A 20098-nucleotide genomic window follows, 5' to 3' on the forward strand; every position below is an offset into this window, starting at 1 on the left:
CCTCCGCAAAACGCAGAGCCTGGTGGTGCCGGTCAAGCCGCTCGGGTTTAATATTCGTCGGTACAGCGCGGTGAAATTCCATCCTGCTGGCGGGGAAACCTTGATTCTACGGCTAATTGTAATTTACAGTTACACTTCACACTTCATCAAGTAGGAGGTTAGGAAACAAGATTCTTCCATATAATTATTGGCCTCCTTAATCCTCTTCCACTACATACCACCCCTCACCTCAAAGTCGTGTTGTTCCCTCTTCCCCGTTGTACCAGTCATTTTAAGTAGAATAAATAGAATTTAAAAATTAAATAAAAATCCCACTCTGTATAATTTTAGATATCACACCCACGCCTCCGAGCATGAAGCAAAATGGATCACTGGGTTGTAACTCCCTTCGGGGGAGCCGGGGGGGAAGAGGAGAGGGGGGCTGCGCTCGGCAGGTCTCGTACAGCGCCGGGCTCCTCCTCGCCGGGTGGGCGACCAGCTGCCGGGGTAAACCAGCCGGGCCTTCTGGTCTTGAATCCCTTGGTAGATATTTCCCCTCCACTTTGCCTACCGGGTCGATTAATTTAAAAGCTTTCCTTGATTAATAGTAGGCACGTTACGCACACGGCAATGCACGTGTATGGAGTCCTTGCACGTAAGCAGGCATCTCCAGCCCACAAGCACGATATACCTTACAATCCTTGCTCAACTCTGACCGTAGCCTTTAAAGCACAGCGCATCTCCCTAGCTCTCTAGTGTGGAGAAAACGCCTGGAGTTTATACCTCCAGGCATTACAACATGCCTCAGTCCAGCTGAAAGCAACACTGCAGTTTGAGCGCGGCCGCCGCAGAGAAGTGTCACTGCCTTCAGCTCTGCCAGGGACACTGCCGGGGGCTGCAGTGGGGCCCTCGAGTACTGTCAGGTTTAGCCTGGTGCCCGCCTTCGCACAAGATGTTTTACCACCCAGTAGCAGCTACTCGAAGCATGACTCAAAGGCTGATGAGCATCCAGCTCATGAATTAGAGAAAATTGACACTCTGCTTAAAATTCATGAGTGAATTTTCAATGCTCACATTTTTACGTGACAGTAAGAGGGAGGGAGACAATATCTAACATCTCCTGAGTTTTCCCCTCAAAACAGTGGGGAAAGAACATGATAAAGGCCAAGAAGTCCTCAGTCTCTTTCATTCATATACACAGAAAATAGTGGCTCAGTGATTTGTAGCATATCATCATAACAACTGTCTCTGACAATCTACATTGGTGGGGGTTTTTTTGTTGTTATTTTGTTTTGTTTTGTTTTGTTTTGTTTTAAAAGGATATTAGAAACATTTCTTCTTACAGGGTTAGGTGGGCTAATTTTGCCAACCTTTCATCTCTGCATACAAGACATCAAAGTTGTTACTGTGTCAGAAAAATCCCTTATTTTCATGGAAATGGTCTACATCAGCTACTTAGATACAACTGGGACAAGGTGTTAAGGGTGGAACTAGGAGATTTCACTGTTGTAGGTGATATTGCAGAAGACCTGTATGAAAACTTTGTGGTTTGCCATCCTATTACCTCTGAACTTTCATCATTCAAACAAGCAGGCAAACAAGTAATTAGTGTAAAATCTTCTCCCTGCTTCTAACAACTCTACTTTTCCACAATCTTGGGGGGGTTATTTTCAGAACAGAAGTTCATAAATTTGGCCTGGGAATCTCGAGAGTCTTAGCAGGACAGATGATATCCTACCATGAAGTCATGTGCTCCTTTTGTTCCTGCATTTCAGTTTATTGCATAGTTGTGTTTCATCTAAGTGATGCACTCTTGAGTTATTATTCTCATATTAAATCTCAGGTGTTCTTAATAAAACAAACAACTTGCATCATTCTGATCATTCTTTGTTCTGAAATAGAGGGTCTTGTACTAGGTGAATGCCAAATGTATTCATGGGCTCACCAGCTGGAGATAGTGACAGTCTGAGAACATAACTTCATTCTGCTATGTGCATGTGCAATTCAAAACACTGTAGAGTTCCACTACAAATTGGTGCCTCTGGAATGAATAAGATGATTAATATCTTGAATCCTATCTTTGGAACCTGAAGTTTCTCATGAAATATGTTTAAAGAGTAAAGTGGTGTGTATACAAATTAATTTCTTAATTTTTCATTGGAGCTTTTTACCATAGGCATTTCTACTAACTTTTTAACATCCATTTAAAGTAACAAAATGGAAACAAGATTAAAATTATGACAGATTCAGTTCATAGGAATGAAAGGGTAAAAATATAAATCTCTACCATTTAATGCAATCCTGCATTTTACCGTATTGCAGTGAGCAGCAAGCCTTTTTTTATGGTCTTTTCCATAATTTTTAATGCTTTATTTATATATTGTGATCTTTGAAAAATATATCCAAGACACTCCAGATGGGTATGAAGTGTGTTCCAGAATGCATCCACTCTCATGTGGCCTAATACCAATTTATAAAGCTCTTTCGTGTCATCAGTGAAGTGCTTGAATTCCTGTTTATGTTCATTCCACTTCAGAGTGGCACATGCCTTGTATTGGGAACTCTAGGGCTGAGAAAATGAATTTGATATGGAATATCAAAATTTAAAGAGCAGAACCCACTGCTCTATAAAGATAATTTTAAATTACCAACACAGGGAATAGCTGGATGCAATTATCTGTAGATGGGACAACGTCAGACTGCAGGATCCTTTACTGATATGAATTTGTCATCATGATAGAAGAGCTATTTTTGCTTACATTAGGTAAAGACCAGCCCCATACAGGGCACGGATTCCAGAGTGGTCATGGACAAGTGGAGTGGCTTTCAGAGAATAATTAACTGGCAGATTGTGTTTTGAATATTATTGCAGCTGTTCCTGCTGATTCTGTCAGAGACCAAACCCTGTTGTGCCAGACACCATTCAAACCTGGAACCAGAAAGCCAGTCCCTGCTTGGTGTTTCTTTTGTAAGCAGGAAACCCTGCTTCCTATTTTGGTTTGTTTGGTAGTGATTCTGGTGCTGGGAGCTCCACTGCACCTAAGCTTTAAGTACAGCAGACCTAGCTATAAATTCCCAGATTGGATAAAACTTCTGTGGTAAAGGAGAGAAAAAATAGAGAAATGGGAGAGGAAAGAAAGAGAAAATAAGTTTTAGAGGAAAAAATGGTATGATGAAAAGCACTGATCAGAAAGAAGACAGGAGGTATTGGCTTAACATATTTTTCTTGTTCCAAGCAATACTATCCTGTAGTTCTTTGGAAAATGTAATTTTTTGTCCTATTATCTCTTCTTGTCCCTTAAATCTTTATGGATTCCCCAGGCTGCAGTGGCCTACTGTGCTAAAGAAGAAAGACTGGGAGAACTAAGTAAACCTCAGTGAACAGAGGGAAGAGTGAACTGTTCCCTACTTTTACCTCTTTAATGTAATTTTCTTCTCAGTTTCACCTGTTTATACACACATGCACACACCTACTTTGAACTGCCTCTCAGCATGTCTCAATCAACCAGCCTGTTGTGCCAACATATCAAAGAATCACAGAATGTCTTTGGTTGGAAGAGACCTTCAAGATCACCCAGTCCAACCTTTGAACAACACTGCATGTCGCTAAGGACTAGATCCACATGCCCTTTAAATGCCTAAAGGGACGATTACTCCACCACTGCCCTGGGCAGACTATTCCAATGTTTAACAACTCTTTCAGTGAATGTTTTCTATTATCCAGCCTAAACCTCCCCTGGCATAGCTTGCATCCAGTCTGTTAGTGCTAGAAGAAAAGAGTGAAGGGCCAAAACAGAAGGGAATCATCAATGCTTACATTTAATTTGTACTGTAAGTCATCCAAGTAAACATCAACAGTGTTGTCTTTGTGCTTCACATCATGTAACTCTGACCATCACTGGTGAGCAGTAGAGCAGTTGTTGCTCTCTACAACTACCTGAAAGGAGGATGGAGCCAGGTGGGGGTTGGTCTCTTTTCCCAGGCAACTCTCAGTAAGACAAGAGGGCATGGTCTTAAATTGTGCCGGGGGGAGTTCAGATTGGATATTAGAAAGAATTTTTTCACGGAAAGGGTGATCAGACATTGGAACGGGCTGCTTGGGGAGGTGGTGGACTCGTCGTCCCTGGAGACATTTAAAAAGCGACTCGATATGGCACTCAGTGCCACAGTCTAGTGACTGTGGCGGTAGTTGTTCAAGGGTTGGACTCGATGATCTCTGAGGTCCCTTCCAACCCAGCCTATTCTATGATTCTATGATTCTAAGAGATTGACCAGCTGGCAGGGTGTGACTCTTAATGCTACTTTTTTGTACTTTTTAAAAATATGATTTGAAGACTTGGGCAGAATACAAAACAGGTGACACCAGTAGCATTTAGCAGTGTTGTAGACAGGGCACCCTCAAGAGGCTGATGCACTCTTACTCATACTGCTTTGCCAGAGCAACTCCCTAACTTGGAAGGTAACTGAGAAAAGTTGCTTCCTTATTAAACCAGAGTAAATTAAATACATCTCAGTATAAGTCCGTGCATCTCTGATGGTTCAAGGCTGGTGAGAATTGAAATGAATTGAAATAAAATGAAGTGAGAATTAAGCCCGGTTCCACCAGTTTTTACAAAGGCCTAACCTGGTTTGGGCTGTTCAGTTGCCATGTTGCTTGAGCCTGGGCCCATGACTCTTGGAAACTATCTTCTTATTCCACACTCAGAGGCAAGAAAAGGACTGGAAAAGGGCTCAGTATTCCTTGATATATTAGGCAGTTAGTGGGTGCCCCTTGCAGATACTGACACATCTCTGAGGCTGAAGAGTGGTCCGGGCCCCCTGGTAGAGTTCTCCAGACCTTGCCAGGCAGATCATGTGAAATACTGTGAATGGCAAGTTTTCTGATATTTACTAAGTGAAAAAATGTATCAGCATTTTATGATGGTCAGATTAGCTGAAAATGTGACTTTCCTGTCATGTCTGAATCCCCTTTCCCTGCTCACTATCAGTTTTGTGATAGAGAGACAGCAGAGACAGCTTTACAGTTTTGTTTCCTGGGAGCCATCATTTGGATGTATTTTTTTTATTACATACAGGAGAATGTATCTTCATAGATTAAAATTATAAATAAATAAAAAATGTGAGAATTTATTTTGCTTTGCCAAGCAATTGAACTCTTATTTTTGCAGTGTAATTCTGGAAATAGGTCTGGTTTTGTGTACACCGGTCTAGATGTAATTTTAATTTCACCATGTGACTAAATGGAGAAAGAATGACTAGAGAGGTGACATCATACTTAGCAGTAGGATATCACCATTTGCTTGGAACAGCATAAACTATGCAAAAAGGAAGAACCTGTTTGTAAATTGTGTTTTAGGTATTCCTCAGTTTTGGCAGGAGAGTAAGGTGCACCCAAGTGAGATCATTGTAGGTTTTTTTTCACTCCAGCTTGTAATTGACTCATCAGCAAATAGAAACTAAGTCTCCATTGTTGCAGCACTGCAGATAAATAACTGCTTGGACACCCATTGCAGAAAATGATGTGCTATACTTGCTGTCGGTTTTAGCCCCACAAATTTCAGCCCACCTAATTAAAGGGAATTGTCTGTTTATAACAAAAGCCCAAACATTTGGCAAAAAAAGGAGCCCCTTTTAATCAGGTGTATTTTAAATCTTGCTACCTTTCTATTCCCCAAAATTGTTCTTTGTTCAGCACTAGTGTGATTATTAGACTGTAGAAATGACAGGGCTTTCTTTGTTATTTCCTGTGAGTGTTTTCATCCTGAGTGCTAGTGTTTTGGATGTACTCAGGGGCTGACTCTTCCTGTTGTGCTTTCAAAATTCAGAAGATTATCATTCAGCTTTGGCTGTGATCTGTTCTGTTACCAAATATCCTTGGACAAACATGGAATATAAAAAAACCCAGCCTAATACTAATGTCTTTTCTGGGTCAAATTCAGATGTGACATAAATTGTGGCACAGTTTAGATGCAGGATATATTCTGATCAGAGGCAGAGTTGTGAGGCATACGTGGATACAACAGGATAACTTGCACAAGACTGGGTTTCAGTGCATAAAATTGGGGCATCTGTAGTTGGTGGAACAACTATGTTGTGTGTGTATGCAGTGTGTGGGTGCAGGCATATCGAGGAAAGTAAAGGTTTATCCCACACTGGCAGTGGGAACAAGCCTTAATCTGGATTTATTTGCATTTCATTCCCAGACTGACGTAAAAGAGTCTTAAGGGCAATCTGCACTGCACAAGGGAATCAGGTGCAGAGATCTCTGTGTCTGAGAGCCAGAGAGCTTAGAGAGCAAATCAGCTCATTGGAGGGGCAGCCCAATGCTGGGGGAGCCCTGAGCTCCTGCTCTGCCAGGCTCAGCTGCTTGCTCGAGCCCCTACAGTGGGCTGTGGGAGCTCCAGTGCTTCCCACACACCAGTACTCCCACCACCTGTCTGCAGGCAGTCATCATTTCTTTCTGCTGCCATCCCTGCTCTTCTATTTCAACCCCTTGAACCATTTCTTTCTTCTACTTTCAAAGTCTGTTATAGCTTTCAGATGCTAATTTCCTATTTTATCTTCCTGGATGGTTGTAACCCTCCTAATCCACCAGTGCTCCAAGACTGACTTGGCTGTCTACCCCTGCTGCCTGCTTCCCAGACTGGAGAGTTGGGCTGATTCCAATGGGATGAGGTTCAACACGACCAAGGGTGGGGTCCTGCACTTTGGCCACAACAACCCCATGGGGAGCTCCAGGCTGGGCACAGAGTGGCTGAAAGCAGCCAGGCAGAAAGGGACCTGGGAGTCTGGATTGACAGGAAGCTGAACATGAGCCAGCAGTGTGCCCAGGTAGCCAAGAAGGCCAATGGCATCCTGGCCCGGATGAGGAATAGTGTGGCCAGCAGGTCCTGTACTCAGCCTTCCCCTGTACTCAGCCCTGGTGAGGCCACACCTCGAGTCCAGTGTCCTGTGTCCAGTGTCCTGTGTCCTCAGTTCAGGAAGGAGATTGAGGTGCTGGAGCAGGTCCAGAGAAGAGCACGGAGGCTGTGAAGGGATCAAGCACAAGTCCTGTGAGGAAGGGCTGAGGGTGTTCAGCCTGGAGAAGAGGAGGCTCAGGGGAGACCTCATCACTCTCTACAACTCCCTGAAAGGAGGTTGGATCCAGGGGGGGGTCGGTCTCTTCTCCCAAGTAGCTTCCAGTAAGACAAGAGGTCATGGACTTAAGCTCTGTCAGGGGAGATTTAGGTTAGATATTAGAAAGAAATTCTTTACAGAGAGGGTGATCAGACATTGGAATGGGCTGCCCAGGGAGGTGGTGGATTCTCTGTCCCTTGATGTTTTTAAAAAGAGACTGATGTGACACTCAGTGGTAACCACAGTAGTAGTGGATTAAGGGTTGGACTTGATGATCTCAGAGGTCCTTTCCAACCCAGACAATCCTGTGATTCTGTAATTCCCTGTTCCTACCTGTGCAGTCCTGCACTCAGAAGCCAGTTCCTATTTGGTAGTTCCAACTCAGGGCTCACATGGCAGAAGTGCAATGTGTGTGTTCTGAACACATTAGTTGTTGTTGCCTAATACAGAACGTCAGGGCCATCTGAGAAACTGAAACAGGTTTTATTTAATTGAAAGCACCCACCTTCTCTCATTCACTGTGGAGCTTTTGTATTGCTGCCTTGGCAGTGGTTAAGGCAGACACCATGTAAACCTTTGAACTGTGAGCAAACCATAGAGCAGGTTAAGACCAACAGATATGTTAAAGCTGTTTCCTTCAGGTGAAATGAAAGGCACAACTAGAATCTCATTGTGAAGTAGCTGTAAACATTAGAAGCTGCAGCTGGAGGCATGTAGACCTGACCAAAGTACTGTGCAAGGAAAACTGACTCAGGCTGTAATGCGATGCAGTAAAAAGTTCCTCCCACTCCATTCTTCTAACCTCTTTTTCTCACCTTTGCACCATTTCTGTTCTCTGTGCTGGCATATGTGTTTGCACAAGGGCACAGGAAGCTGGAACAGAGAATAGCCTGGCTAAAAAACACCCACAAATAAAATCCCCTAAATCCGCCACAACATTTTTGTTGCATCCGGTCACTAAATAGCCAGTACTGTGAAGACACAGCCAGCTATTTGGATGCACTGGGTGTGGGACAGAAAATAAGAAGTAAGAGGGAGATAGGAATATGAATCTGAGTGGAAATAAGGGGCAGAAGTTTTCAGATGCAGGATGGGAAAGGCTGGGAAAATGTCTTCTGATTTTAAGACACATGATGCACTGACACATCACATGCATGAAAGAACATGGTTGCACCAGTCTTTTTTATAGATTAATTTCCTTGACAATCATAAACTATTCTGTAGGGACTAAATACTGTCTAAATACTCATGTCCTAACAGTAAGGCTAGGCTATGTGTTTCTAAAGCCAGTCTTCCACATGGGTGTTCCCACAGAGGGTTTCCTTAAAGCTAGTATCAGAGTAGAGACCTTTATGTGACCCCTATGACATCTGTCTTCATATGACTTGAGAAGTGATCTGAGGCCCAGAACAGACATGTCTCCAAGACTGTGCTCTCCCCTGCATATAGTATTTTATATAAGATACTTATTCTGTTTCAGTATAGATTTAAATTATACATATATCTTAAAGTTAATAAATAAAATACAGAAAAGTAAATATGCATGTTTCAACATTATATATAAATGTACCAAGATGGGTTTTTTTAGTTTTTCCAGAGGCAATAAAATCCTAGTATGCCTTACAGATCGTGGGATGAGATAAAGTGAGTGTTATTATGAAATGATTATGAAGGTGATGCTGTTTTCTGAGGAACTATAGTCTAATTACTGAATGGCAAGATCATCTGGCTGTTCTTAACACATTTTAGTGTGGATTTTATTCCATGAGCTTTCTGGAAAATATTTTTCTCTTAATAAAATAAATTCATATTAATATGCAATAATGAAATTAAAAGTAACTCAATTTATAGTTTTAGCTTCTGGTAACAGTTTCTTGTATAAAGCAGATGCTATTTTAATTCTCTCTTTCTTGCTCAACGAAGAGTGTAATGGGCCTTGATTGGCTACCTACAGCAACCCCAGAATTTTGACCTTTTATTCTAGCACACAGCAATGAAAATATTTAATTAATTTATAATATTTAGAATGTTAGTACCAAAGTCCATTTGATAAAAGAAATCTTATGTGTTATTTATAGGGAAGACACTTAAGGATTTCAATAATTCTTAAAAATATTTACTTTTTTTTTTCTTCTGACTTTTTGTTTTGCATTGCATTTTGTAGGTCTTAATTTCTATTTAATGTAGGTTTCGAACTTCAGATTTATGGCTCAACACCTCACAACAAATTTTGCAAATATTCTGTAGGGGCTTGGTCCTGAAACATAAACACTTCTTCCTATTGAGGCACTGAGGAAAAACAGACCCCCTCATTTATTATGTGGTATCCAGAAGGCTAAGGAGATTTTGATGTCCTTTTTCAGGAACATCTTCTTCAGTAAGAAAAATGAAATGCCATCATCCTAAGGTGAATCATAATAAATGTTATGTCTTGGCTGACACTGAAAAATAAATCAAAGAAAGTTGTGAGAAATATTGGTGCCTTTTTTTTTTCCACAGAGGTTTGGACCGGCTTTTTAAATTAAACAGAACGTGATGACAGCTTTGGGGTGGTAAGTAAACCATTCAATAGATAATCTCCATAGTAACAAAAAAAGTTTAACCATCTCAAACCAAAATAGCACATCTGGACTTGGCTGTGTCATATGGCAGTAGGGAACATTTTACTGTTGTCAAAAGTTACAGCACACAAGAAAACTGTGCACGGTTTAGTCTGTTAGCAGAAACCAGTGAAGTGCAAGGAATGTGTTTGGGAGGACTCTGATCCTGTAAATTGTTATCTATTTGGTCACCTTTATGCTGTGTGTGGGTCCTGTTGTGATTCATCTGCTATTTGTAGCTTAGGAAAAAAGCATCCTTTTCCTTAAAGAATATGGAGTCCAGTCCTGAAGATTCTTGTTCATGTGAGTAGTCCTAAGTCATGACAACAGAATTAATTTGAGTAATAGATGAGGCACAGGGTTTCTAATTAGGAGTATTTAGTTTTAATTGCAGTAAACTTCAAAGTTGAAGGCCTACTTTACAAGATGATTGCTTTTGTGTGCTAAATCAAAGATGGAATTATTTAATTAGTCGGGTGCTGTAACTCAGAGATCAAGAGATCTGAAGAGAATGCTGAAGAGAATGAAAAAATTTATTCAGTAAGGCCAAGGCTCTGCATTTTGTTCAAGCTGCATAAAGCTTGGGTCAAACCTTGCTAAACTGAGTGTGCACTGATGGCAGGAGGAATCCACAGGGTGGCTGGCAGGAGCTTCATGGGGTCCAGACGCTCCCTTATAAAAAAATTCACTTTTAGATTCACTAGAGGGGGTTAATTTCCCTCTGACTAATGCAGCAAATCCTAAGGGAAGGAAACATATACAATCTTCATTCTGTATTTATGGGGAACTTGCTTGTGCAGCCGGGTCATTTCCATAGAGGAAATTCTCAGTCAGGACATTTCCAATCTGTAGGTATGAGCTATGACACAAATTGTGTCTCTGAAAAACTGTGTCAGAATTTGTTCTTCCTGATGCTTTTCATGGGCTGGGGCATTTATGGGGCTTCTTTTGCTCAGAGATGAGCTCAAAAACACATATTGGGGCTCCACAACTATGGAAACCTGTCACTATCCAGCTCTCTGGGTCTGTGAGAGCTCTGTGTGCCAGATTTTCCTACCATGCTTTCATCTCTCCCTTATGCCTTCCTCAATACAGCTAAAGCTGTAACACCCAGAAGGTGGCTCAGTCTCCTTGGTCAGTTCAGTTCTTCAGAGTGTGCTACAACAGCTAGGAAGGGCCAGTATGGGTTTCAGAATTGGGACTAGAGAGATCTCTAGGTTTAGATCAATAATAATAGTTTAAACCAACAGAGTTCACACAGCATCACTTTTTTCTAGCATCACCTGCTTCCTCAAGGGCCACAGCATGGTCTATGTTTCTGTCTTCCTGCACTAAACCCTTTCTTCTTATGCTCAACCATTTCCCTTTTAGCTCCAGGACAGGCTCCTGGAATTTATCAAGCACCATAAAGTCCTGTGGAGTGGGAATGTCCCTGTATGAATGGGTGCTTCTTCCCCCTCCCAAGCTTGCAAGGAAGGGAGTCTGCCCATAGCAAATCCTCTCTGTGCAAAAATCAGTAAAGATGATTGAGACCTCTCTATAGAAGCGTTCTGTTATAAAGAATCTGTTTCCTTTGCATGCTCCAAAAATATTCCATAATCCTGATCTAGAAGGATGGCTGCAGTTGCAAACTGGTATTTTTCCAAAGTTTTGGTATAGCACTGTATGTGATGGCCACTTATTTCACATAAATCCAAGACAAAAAACCCCATGCACAGTAGAGGCTTATAAAGCTGGGTGATAAAAGTAAGGTAAGTACCTCTAATCTAAATGCAGCAAACCTTGTGTTTGCTGCACCAGAAGCCTCCTAAGCAGCCTTTCCACAGCTTGCTGAAATCATGCACTTCGCTATCTTCCCTTTCATGCTTCCTTTGTTAAGTAATTCAGTGAGGATATTTTGGGTGAGATTCTCATCAGTACACGTTTACCTTCTAACACAAAGGGTTCCCCCATCTCCTACCCCTCCCTTTGGCTATGTGAGCTTGCTGGGTATTGTGTGTGGATAGGTGGAGGGCATTCTAGTAATTATTTTTCATTATTACATTGCACAACAACATCCTTTGCAATTTAAGGTTGCCAGTGCTTTGGCAGCTCCAAGATCCCAACTCAGACTTTAATAATGTGTTGCTAAAAAAGGGGGTTAAATGTTGTTTATGTTACATTTCTGGACGCGGCAAATTTCACTTGCACCTGCCTTGGCTTACTGATAAATATACACTGGTAGAAGTTCAACAGCAGTGGACCAATGAGTTAGATAAATACCACATGACACTGTAAGCATTGAAGTGAAATACTGGTTAGTATTTTCCCAGCTCTCACACTCCAGTAGACATAAACTCTTTTCCTAAACCAGAATAAAAATAAATAAATCCCCTATGCAGGGTAAAAAAATAAATATTAAAATGCATATCCAAAACACAAAATAAATTTCTCTTAAAGTCTATCACATCCATCTCCTAGGTTTCCTGCCTTTTGGATGTTAATTATGATTTACTCAAGATTTGTGGTCAATTTTTAAGTATAAATGCATCTCATAGGACTGGTTGCCAATTCTGAAGTCTAAAGGCCTTGCTTTATATTGCTGTAGTAGAATAGAAAATATAATCAAAGTCTGACCTTCAACTTTAATCCTATAAACAGAGAATTTGCTTACTTTACCTTGGAAACGGATGTGATTCATCACAGTAGCCCATAAATAACATGTCAAACTGTTAGACTGATCAATGAAAATAAGTTATTGAAAAATAATGTGATTGTAAAGTCTCTATGTAAACTAGCTTAGTGTTATTTTAAAATGAGGAGGGCTTTCAGTTTGAAGTAATGTTTTTTGTTGGTTTTTTTGTTTTGTTTTGTTTTGTTTTTTAAGGAGGATAGCCACTAAATATTAAATTCAGTAAATATTAAATACATTTGGCCTATGCAAGCTATTATTTTTCAGGAAAAGTACTTTAAGGTAAATAAGCATTATACTTTCAAAGGAAGATTAGGGCTCCACATAGATCAAGACTACAAATGGCACTGTACCTAAATTGCCTGTTGCTTATCACTGTGTCTGAAACAAAAACAAAGTGAACTCTTGTCTGCATTGGTGACCACAGGAATGGTTCAGTTATGGAAATCTGCATTACTGACCTCAAAGCTGCAAGCAGGAATTCTGTAAAGTGAACTGTCTAAGTTGACTTTTCTTTTTCATTGCAGATACTAACTCTGAAGTCTGACAACAGCAATTCAAATAGGAAGCTGCTGTTTCGTGGCTTATGTTTTCAGTAGAAATATGCAGATAATGGATAAAAAACCTTCCAGATGTCTTACTGATTTCAAAAAGTCTTATTTTAAAGTTCTCTGACGTAGTAGCAGAACACACATTCAATCAGTACAACTTACATTGAAACAACCAAACAACCAACCACCACATAGAGATATTGAACTGAAAAAAATCAAAATAACCTAACTTTGGTGTATGTGTATTATTGAATTTTATTGTCCAGTTAGCCACAAAGCTACTTTACTGCACTGAAGGCTGAAGCTGATTTTTAGCTTGCTGTATCAGAATCAGACCTTGTCCAGTATTTACATCCAGCAGCTGAAGTTTGTTTGCACTCTGCATGCCAACAATAGTGGAGATATTTCCCATATCTAAAAATTAGGCCAGTTATTTTGATGCCAAAATATAAATAACATTTTTCAGCCTACTTTATTCAAAAGCTCTTGTTTGCACATGACTGAGTCTTTCAATATAAATAATTAACATATGAATAGACTGCACTGCAGCTCAATAAGACTGGGAGGTGATGAAATAATATCTGATGACAGCTATGTACCTTCTTTTTTCTTTCCATTGATGACATAAAAATAATCAAATAATAAATTCTTTACCTCATACAGAAAACATTCTGCTGAGATTATATTGTAATTTATGTAGAGAAAGCGTACAATATAAATAGTGAAGGTTTTGAGAACAATTATCTGACAAAGTAGCACTTTAGTATTTTTTGCACAAATACTTTGCTTTGTATTTTCATTTGTAAATATAAATGTAACACGGTTTCAGTCAAAAGCATTATGGATTTGCATCTCGACAGTCAAAACACTCTACTGGCCTTTCCCTTTGCAATTTATAGTTTATTTAGTTACTTAAACTTCAAACCTGTTGGGAGAAAATGCAGAAATGTCAGGAATCTCATGCACAGTCTGAGAATCTTTGCTGGTAACAAGTGATCCCAGAAACTACCTGCTGAAAGCCTCTGCCACAGCCAGATATCACCTCCCTTGTCTTTCACAGCACCTGGGTCCATATGCAGATTCTGTGTACCTCAGTGCCACAGCCATAGCTCCACTAGCTCAATGTGTGGTTTCCCCAGAGCTGTAAGGGTGAGTGGGCCCACAGTGAGCACAGGGGGTTGCTTTTGCAGAGGTCCCATTTCATAGAAATAGTAAAGCCAAGAGGACACTTCTGTCACGCTCATTGGTTCTAGAGTGCAGAAATAGTAGCTGATGTCCAAGTTTGCAGGACCCTGAAGAAAAAAGCCCATCCCAAGTGGCTTGTAGCTCAAGCAGAAAACAAAAGATGGCACAAGGATGGGCCAGATGGCACAAGGATAGAGCAGAGCAGAGGAACATAAGGAGCACTGAGGGCTGGGTTGTCACTCCACTAACCATGGCTTTCTATCCAAGCCATCTGATCTGCCCTTCCACCAGAGATGGTGAGGCTGCTGTGCCGTGCAACCTGTCCCATGTGAAAGAGGAAGGTTCTGGCACCCCACACTTTGCATCCCCCTGGCCAGCAGCCCCATGACCAGGACAGACCCATGGAACAGGAACTTGCTTTCCACTGTGCACTATGGAGATTTAAGCAAAATGCAGTTTAACAGAGAGGTTTGAGGAACGATAATGAAATAGTTTCCAGACTGTTTATGTAAACTTTCCCACAAATCAGCAAGACAGGAAGAGAGAGAGCACAAGGGTGCCTGCATGATGATTTAAAAAATGGTGTTGCCATTATCAGCTTCCAGGGATCAACATGTGGAGCTCTCGTGTATTCACTGTAAAACGAACTCACTATTGCAGTCAACACTTACAGACTTTCTTCTATATATTGTAATAGAAATAGTCTTTTATAGAGTGATTTTCTTATACAATAGAGCTTACTTTCTATTTCCTTTTTTATGGGATATTATTTTAGACAACTTCATGTTAAAAATCATATCTGTATTCACAAAAACTTTAATGGTATCCTTACTGTAACATTGCTTAAATCATCCACCACATAATTTTCTGGGTCCTGCTTTAATATTGTTCCTGGTCTTGCAGATTTTTGTTTTATATTTGTGGAAAGTGAGACTTCTGATATGAATACTGTAGTACCAGTTCTTCAATCTGCTTAGAAAATTTAAGCAAGTAAATTCTATTTAAGGTAAGTGAAGCGAAAATTTAAATTCCTCAGCCTGCAAATGGAGAAGATAATCCTCCCTTAGAACATTTTAATTTTTCTAAGAAGCCAAACAGTTTTTTTTAAAGACAAGAATACTGAGCACTAAACATTTTTTTTCCTGTTGTTACTACTATTATTGTTTTATTAAAAGAAACATCTATTTTAAGACAGCATAGCAGTATCCTGTCACTACTGCTTTCTCTTGCATCTCTTCTTGCTTAAGCATATGTTATGGGTCAGAAAACTTTTTTGTCATTTATACTGATAATGTAACCAATTCACCCATGCATGCTGTACTGGTCTCATAACACATGCCAGTTTATCTCACACATTACTCAACGTGTTGTGGAAAAAAGAGCCTGAAATATCCAAAAGAAAAAATGAAGACCATACGACTCAGGCTGAGCGGAGGAAAATGGTGCTGCAGTTTATAGATGTAGTTAATACTACTGTGAGCAGTGCTATCACTGGCAATCCTATCAGTCTGAAAAAAAAAAATCACTTACTGAGTTCCTTGTTCAGGGTTGAGCAACTCACTAAAAATAAATCATTCTTCCCTTTCTACTGCCATGAAATAGAGGAGAAATATAAGCATTGTAGTTAGCAGCAAGACTGACCTCAGAGATTCTGTTGCCCCAGAGCTGACGATATTATAGGGAAGGGAGAGTTTATAGCAGAGATTTTAGAAAAAAATGCTTTAAGATTTCGTTCACATTTGGGAAAAAAAATCACAGAACAACATTCAGTCCTTTGGGACATCTTTCATGACTCATATTTCTTCCCCCATCAAGATTAATCTCTCATAAAATCTCCTGGTGTTTTTCTACTGCATTGTTTTCGGCTCTTGCTATTTTATATCAAAACTTCAAATAACTGATACTAGAATAAGGTTACTACCTAATAATATAATTACTTGTGAAGAAACAGCAAAACAAATAGGTGTCCAGCCCATGGGGTGGTAGATAGGATCACTGACCATGCTCACTCCAAAGAAAAATAAAATATTACCTATTGTTTTCAAAATATAATCAGTAGCAATTATCTTTGTCATATTTTTTCATGCAGATTGTGAATTGGAAATAGAAAAATACAAAGCACCTATCTTTGGCAAAATATAAAGGCAATAAAGAAAGGCAAAATGTAAAACCCAGCACATAACTTTAATGGAATTTCTAGAAAACTTGTATGTATTTCTAATTTAAAAAGCAGGTATCCACCATCTTTGAATATACAATTTCTCTTTAAGATTCCATAGTTTGCTCTTTAAATTATATTGAGGATTTTATGTATATTTAAGGTTTTGCTTTCAGAAATGTATTAATGAAATTATTTGCATGTTTTATTGAAACTAAATTTATTTGGAAATTTACAACCAAATTGGTATTCAACGATATCTCCAACCTTTCTTAACATTCAAATGAAAAGAGAATAGCTATTGTCTTAACAAGACTGAGTGAGCAGAGTACATAATATACCCTGTAAGTTTTAGGAAACTTTGAAAAACTACAGCACACAAGGGCATCGTAACACAGTCATGCTCACTGGTGAAAGCAAGATCAAACACTCCATGCAATTTAATAGTACATGATATGGCTCTTAAAATTCCACAGTCTGCATCCATATTTTTGTCAAGTTTCAAGACTTCACTACAGTTACTTTTTTCTGGAAATCTGGATTCTTTCAGATGAAGTGGCAGAATTGGTCTTCAGTAATTTGTTTTCAGGAAAACAAGTTGAAAATATAGTGGAGGGAATAAATAAAAGTTAAATTCCATTCCCTTTTTCAGCTTTACTGCGATATATTTTTGTAAAAGATTTACATTTATGACTACACATAGTGTCACCAATAATTTACCCTTCAGCAAAATGCATTCTGGTATAAATTTAATCACACGCCAGATCAGACTATTCTAATTTTAAGACTATCTCATTTAAAAAAATGCTTTTTACTGAGACAGATACAGTATTCATCTGTGAGTAGTGCCTTTTCCTTCCCCAGTAAATGAAAAATGAGTTATTTCAGCAGGCCCTTATGTAGTTAAACTAGTAAAGGAGCTTTTATTGTGTTAGAAAACATATTCAAGTGTTGTTCCTATGGTTTCTTTTAATTGAAAGGTCCAGAGATCAATAACTTTTGGGACTATACCTCTGAATACATTTTCATGTATTTAATGTTGATATAATGATATACCTTTCATAACTCTAACACTCTCTTGAGAGATGGAAAAAAGTAATTGAAATTAAAATATCTGAAATAGCTGAAATGGAAAGAATGACATAACTGAACAAGTAGCAAGAAGTCCTTCTTACATTTCTTTAGTTTATAAAGAGAGTTCTGTCTCCTAAAACTGTCATTATAATTCACAAAATATTGTATAAAGTTCAAACTTTTTAATTATAGTATGCATTTTACAGTTGCAAGTATTTTTAAATGCAGTTTCATGTCTTTAAAATAATGAAGAAAAAATGGATTCCTACTACTTTTGTAGTAACAAAGGGCTTTCATCAGTATTTTTATACTTTTATGGTTTCAAGCACCAATGATGACAGGAAACAAATATATCCTTTTCAATCTACCCTTTAATTGTTTCCTCAGTTATAGAAAGGATGAATACAGAGATAGCAATATAGAAAACTTTAATACGATGAGTCATTTTAGCTCTAATTTAAATTTTATAAGCAACACTTCAGTTTGCTATTGTAATTAATAAGATAGCACACTGCTGCTTCTGCTGAAATCATCTTGGTGGTCTCTGAATGATTAGCAATTAAAATAGTCAACAAAAAAATTAGATATTAAAAATAATTCAATACTTTTGACTTTAAATATTGCAATAGAATTATCTTTATGATTAATTTCATTTTCATGTTGCTTTTCATCTGATGAAGTGAAAAATTTTTGAGTAATTTCTGTTGCAGAAACTGTAGTTAGCCTTATGGTAATTAACCATATGGAAATCTCACTTCACTCATTTAAAAAAAAATGCAAACCAACTTCTGCACTAGAGAACTTGTCTTATTTATACAATGTTATCATGTGAGTTTTGCCTCTGCCATGTCCTTATTGTGTTGTTGGCTCCAGAACTGGATGTATTACTCCAGGTGGGGTCTCAAGGACCAGAATCACCTCCCTCCACCTGCTGGCTATGCTGCTTCTTTTGATGCAGCTCAGGCCACAGTTATCTTGCTCAGCTGCAAGCTCATACAGTCAGCTCATGTCGAGTTTCTCATCCACCAGTATCACCAAGTCATTTTCCTCAGGGCTGTTCTTAATCTGTACCCAACCTTTAATTGTGCCTCAGCCCAGGTGCAGGACCTTGCATTTGGCCTTGTTGAATTTCATGAAGTTTGCATGGGGTCTGCCTCTCAAGCCTGTAAAGTCTCTATGGATGGTCAATCACACAGCTTGGTGTCAACATGAAACCTGCTGAGGGTGCACTCAGTTCCAGTGTCTTCATCACTGACAAAGCTGTTAAACAGCACTGGTCCTAATTCAAGCCTTTGAGGAACTCCAATCACTGTTCTCCATTTGAACACTGGGATGTAGAGCACAACTCTCTGAGTGTGACCACCAAACACTTCCTTATCCTCCAAGTAGTCCATCTGTCAAGTCCCTGTCTCTTCAGTGCAGAGACCAGGCTGTCATGTGGGATGGTGTCAAGCACTTTGCACAAATCCAGTGACACCATCATTAAAGACTGCCAAATTTCTCCATGGTCTTGCAGATGTGAGACTGACTGGCCTGTAGTTCCCCAGGCCTTCCTTTTCTTCATTTTTAAGCATGAATGTTATATTTCCCCTTTTCTAGTCATTGGCAACTTCACTTGTTTGCCTCAAATTTTCAAACACATTGGAAAATATCATACTTAGTGTCATCTAGATGGTGATAATTTTGGAAGTATTTGTGTATATACTGCACAACTGTTCATCTTGACAAGCAGAATTGTAAATGTATTATTATTATTATTATTTATTATTATTATTTGACATAATGAAGAGTAAATAAAAAAGATAGCTGTAATAGAAATACAACATTACATAAACTGTCTTTGTGCTTATTTCTGTAATTACTAAACGTATATTGAAATGTGTGTATCTGTATGGGATATAACGAAACATATGAGGGCTTGAAGGATTATTTAATTAAGGAAAAAAATTACATTTGCCTTTAATATCTAATTTCCTGATGTCCTTTTAATTGACAACAGGTTTCCTACATTATTTAGCAAACACCAAAGTCAATCCTCAACTTTTGGTCTTCTTTTTTTAATGGATGTCTTCTCCTTCTATTAAATATCTATTGAATACAGATATCCAGCCTGTTCAAAGCACACCAACCTGAGGAAGTCTTCCTTAGGAAACAACAGGTTTGGACTACTCTAAGTCATGGGGGTTTATCCCAGATATTGCATAGCTAGGGACAGATAGTATCTAAGGCTGCATGACAATGTGGAAATTTCTGAGTGGTGGGACCAGGATCTGCACCATGAACCAGTTGTTAGGGGGCTACAGGTCCTTCAGAGGAGATGAGTTTGCCGCTGTAGTTTGATTTAATTTACAGCTAGCTCCTACGTTAAATTATAGCAGATGCAAGCTGCAGTGGTTTGTTACTCTATTGCAACAGGCTTCCAGCCCAATTCCTGAGATGACACAGACCCTGCAGTTTTCTGCACTCAAAGTAAAACTTTTAACTTGCATCACTGAAATTCCACTTTTATTCAAGATATTAAATAGCCCTGATATCTCTTTCTGACTTAGAGGAAAACACACTAAAAAACTTAATGAATTATCTTCTTGCCCAGAAGTGAAAAAACAATAACAATACATCATACATTTAGAAAGCATTTCATTAAAGATAACATCAGAATATACTGCTAGTTATAGATCACTTAATTGTTGTGTATTAAAAATATTTCTAACATTCTTCCTGAGCTTTCATATTCTTTAAATCTTTTATATCAGTCATCAGCTGC

The 20098-nt window shown here is 39.0% G+C and overlaps 1 protein-coding gene and 1 long non-coding RNA gene across 2 annotated transcripts in view; both read left to right on the forward strand.

The window, feature by feature from the left end:
• PARP8 (poly(ADP-ribose) polymerase family member 8) overlaps window positions 1–20098 on the forward strand; it is a 229103-nt gene that overhangs the window by 158461 nt on the left and 50544 nt on the right. The gene's annotated exons all lie outside the window — the stretch shown is intronic.
• Window positions 1–20098, forward strand: part of LOC139789952 (uncharacterized) — a 31140-nt gene that overhangs the window by 5702 nt on the left and 5340 nt on the right. The window lies entirely within an intron of this gene.

The sequence above is a fragment of the Heliangelus exortis genome, chromosome Z (assembly GCF_036169615.1).
Source record: "Heliangelus exortis chromosome Z, bHelExo1.hap1, whole genome shotgun sequence".
Classification (NCBI taxonomy): Eukaryota; Metazoa; Chordata; class Aves; order Apodiformes; family Trochilidae; genus Heliangelus; species Heliangelus exortis.